General features: G+C 46.7%; 1 non-coding gene across 1 annotated transcript; it reads right to left on the bottom strand.

Annotated features, from left to right (window-relative positions):
- Nucleotides 1–4,001: 4,001 nt before the first annotated feature.
- Nucleotides 4,002–4,072, bottom strand: trnag-gcc. Its single transcript has one exon. It is a non-coding gene; the product is annotated as a tRNA-Gly (tRNA).
- Nucleotides 4,073–4,368: the final 296 nt, after the last annotated feature.

Here is a 4,368-nt window from a genome sequence, read left to right as displayed (position 1 = left end):
TGAGCTGGATTCTGAGCTTCGGACGTTGCGACACATCAGGGACCATAAGACATGGGAGCAGAATTAGGCCACTCGGCCCATCGACTCTGCTCCGCCATTCAATCATGGCTGATATTTTTCTCATCCCCATTTTCCTGCCTTCTCCCCATAACCCCTGATCCCCTCATTAATGAAGAACCTATCTATCTCTGACTTAAAGACACTCAGTGATTTGGCCTCCACAGCCTTCTGCGGCAAAGAGTTTCACAGATTCACCACCCTCTGGCTAAAAAAAATTCCTCCTCATCTCTGTTTTAAAGGATCGTCCCTTTAATCTGAGATGGTGTTATGTACAGGCCCCCTAGCAGTAGTCAGGATGTGGGGCAGCGATTTAGCCCTGTGCTAAACCAGCCCCTAATAAATCAATAGCAAGGAGCGATATAGGATCAGAAGGCATAGAATCTCTGTGGGTAGAGTTGAGGAATCGCAAAGGTAAAGAGACCCTGATGGGAGTTATGTACAGGCCCCCTCGCAGTGGTCAGGATGTGGGGTAGAAAATAAATCAGAGTATAGAAAAGGCATGTAAAAAAGGCAATATTACAATACTCATGGGGGACTTCAATATGCAGGTGGACTGGGAAAATCAGGTTGGTAGTGGATCCCAAGAAAAGGAATTTGTGGAATTGTCTAAGATGGATTTTTGGAGCAGCTTGTGACGGAGCCTACTAGGGAACAGGCAATTCTGGATTTGGTGATGTGTAATGAGGCAGACTTGATCAGGGATCTTAAGATGAAGGAACCCTAAGGGAGCAGTGACCACAATATGATCGAATTTACCCTGCAGTTTGAGAGGGAGAAGCTGCAATCAGATGAAATGGTATTACAATTAAATAAGGGTAACTACAAAGACATGAGGGAGGAACTGGCCAGAGTTGATTGGAAAATGATCCAAGCAGGGAAGACAGTGGAACAGCAAAGGCAGGAGTTTTTGGGGGTTATTCTGGAGGCACAACAGAAATTCATCCCAAGAAGGAGGAAACATGCTAAGGGGAGGACAAGGCATCCATGGCTGACGAGGGATGTCAAGGACAGCAAAAAGCAAAAGAAAAAGCATACAAAGTGGCGAGGATTAGTGGGAAGCCAGAGGATTGGGAAGCCTTTAAAAGTGAACAGAGGACAACTAAAAAAGCAATAAGGAGACGATGAAATGTGAGTGTAAGCTAGCTAGTAATATAAAATAGCATAGCAAAGGGCAGCACGGTGGCTCAGTGGTTAGCATTGCGCCTCACGGCGCCGAGGTCCCAGGTTCGATCCCGGCTCTGGGTCACTGTCAGTGTTGAGTTTGCACATTCTCCCCGTGTTTGCGTGGGTTTCACCCCCACAACCCAAAGTTGTGCAGGGTAGGTGAATTGACGTTGTTAAATTGCCCCATAATTAGAAAAAAAAAATTGGGTACTCTAAATTTTTTTTTTTTAAAAAGAGGATCGCAAGAGTTTTTTTTTAATACATAAAAGGTAAGAGAGGGGCAAAATAGACATTGGACCACTGTTAAATGAGGCTGGAGAAGTAATTATAGGAAACAAAGAAATGGCAGAGGAACTGAATAGTTACTTTACATCAGTCTTCACGGTGGAAGACACAATGGGATACCAGAGCTTCAGGAGGATCAGGGGACACAGGAGAGTGTAGTAGCCATTACTAAGGAGAAGGTTCTGGGGAAACTGAAAGGTCTGGAGGTGGATAAATCACCTGGATCGGATGGACTACACCCCCAGATTCTGAAGGAGATGGCTGCGGAGCCTGTGAAGGCATTGGTGGAGATCTTTCAGGAATCACGGGAGGCAGGAAGTGTCCCAGAGGACTGGAAAGTGGCTAATGTAACACTACTGTTTAAGGAGGAAGGGAGGCAGAAGATGGGAAATTATAGGCCGATTAGCCTGACTGGTCATTGGGAAGATTTTAGAGTCTGTTATTAAAGATGGGATCGTGAAGTACTTGGAAGTGCATGGTAAAATATGACTGAGTTAGCACGGCTTTGTCAAAGGGAGATCATGTCTGGCAAATCTGTTGGAATTCTTTGAGGAGGTAACAGGCAAGTTAGACAAAAGAGAACCAGTGGACGTTATGTGTTTAGATTTCTAGATGGCCTTTGACAAGGTGTCACATAGGAGGCTGTTAAATATGTTATTTCATAGAATTTCATAGAATTTACAGTGCAGAAGGAGGCCATTCGGCCCATCGAGTCTGCACCGACCCTTACAAAGAGCAACCCACTCAAACCCACGTATCTACCCTATCCCAGCAACCCCTACTTCACCTTTTTGGACACTAAGGGCAATTTAACATAGCCAATCCACCTAACCTGCACATCTTTGGACTGTGGGAGGAAACCGGAGCTCCCGGAGGAAACCCACACACACACGGGGAGGACGTGCAGACTCCGCACAGACAGTGACCCAGCTGGGAATTGAACCTGGGACCTGGGACCCTGGAGCTGTGAAGCAATTATGCTAACCACTATGCTACGGTGCTGCCCCTTGTTAAGAGCGTTAAACAAGTTAAGATCCCATGGTGTTAAGGGTAGGATCCTGGCATGGATAGAGGATTGGCTGACTGGCAGAAGGCAGAGAGTGGGGATAAATGGCTATTTTTCAGGCTGGCAGCCAGTGACCCGGGGGTCTGTGTTGGGACCACAACTATTCACAATATACATTAACGATCTGGAAGAAGGAACTGAGGACGCTGATGCTAAGTTTTTAGATGATAAATTGTCGAGGGACAGGTAGTATTGAGGAAGCAAGGCGGCTGCAGAAGGATTTGGACAGGCTAGGAGAGTGGGCAAAGAAGTGGCAGATGGAATACAATGTGGAAAAATGTGAGGTTATGCACTTTGGTAAGAAAAATTGAGGCACAGACTATTTTCTAAATGGGGAAAAAGCGTATGAAATCAGAAGCACAAAGGAACTTGTGAGTTTTGGTTCTCGATTATTTTAAGGTTTTAAAAAATAAATTTAGAACATCCAATTCTTTTTTTCCAATTAAGGGGTAATTTAGCATGGCCAATCCACCTACCCTGCACATCTAGTTGGGTTGTGGGGTGTGAGACCCATGCAGACACGGGGAGAATGTGCAAAATCCAAATGGACAGTGACCCGGGGCCGGGATCGAACCCGGGTCCTTGGCCCATGAGGCAACACTGCTAACCCACTGCACCACCACCACCCCCCCACCCATGCCTCAATTCTCTTCAGGTTAACATGCAGGTTAAGTTGGCAGTTAGGAAGCAAATGCAATGTTAACATTCATGTTGAAAGGTCTATGATATAAGAGCAGGGATGTACTTCTGAGGCTGCATAAGGCTCTGGTCAGACCCCATTTGGTGTATGGTGAGCAGTTTTGGTTTTAAAAAATAAATTTAGAGGACCCAATTATTTTTTTTCCAATTAAGGGGCAATTTAGTATGGCCAATCCACCTAACCTGCACATCTTTGGGTTGTGGAGTTGAAACCCGCGCAAACATGGGGAGAATGTGCAATGTGCAAACTCCACATGGACAGTGACCCAGGGCCGGGATTTGAACCCGGGTCCTCAGCGCCGCAGTCCCAGTGCTATCCACTGTGCCACGTGCCGCCCTCTGCATATGTATTTAAAGAGACGGGTTTCTCTTTAGCTGAGTGACTAATATCATAGAATTTACAGTACAGAAGGAGGCCATTCGGCCCATCAAGTCTGCACCGGCTCTTGGAAAGAGCACCCCATTGCACCCACTCTTCCCAACGTATCCCCATAACCCTAGCTAACCTTTTTGGACGCTGAGGGCAATTTAGCATAGCCAATCCACCTAACGTGCACATCTTTGGACTGTGAGAGCACACGGAGGAAACCCACACAGACACTGGGCGAACGTGCAGACTCCGCACAGACAAAAATCGAAGCTGGAACCCTGGAGCTGTGAAGCAACTGTGCTAACCACTATGCTACCGTGCTGCCCATAGAAATAGTGATGAAATATCGGCCAGCCGTGCATTGGCCGGGAATCGAACCCAGGCCTCCCGCGTGGCAGGCGAGAATTCTACCACTGAACCCTCAATGCTGCGATATAACAATTGGTTGGAGGCTCATTTCCCAGTCAGTCCTCCAGCACCTTCCTGTCTCTATTAGTGCGACGCCCATGGCAGTTTCCCAACTGGGGCAAAGGCCCCGCTATTCTCAGCTAAATTCAGCCCCCAGCTCTGTCTCCTGCCTGTCATTGAGACGAGCAACAGAGACAGAAAGGTGCCCGAGGCTCAAATGGGAAGTGAAAACTTGTGGCTCTAATAATAATAATCTCTTGGTGTCACAAGTAGGCTTATATTAACAGTGCAATGTAGTTACTGTAAAAATCCCCTA

This window comes from Scyliorhinus canicula, chromosome 17 (genome assembly GCF_902713615.1).
Source record: "Scyliorhinus canicula chromosome 17, sScyCan1.1, whole genome shotgun sequence".
NCBI lineage: Eukaryota > Metazoa > Chordata > Chondrichthyes > Carcharhiniformes > Scyliorhinidae > Scyliorhinus > Scyliorhinus canicula.
This window is presented reverse-complemented; position numbering and strand designations above follow the sequence as displayed.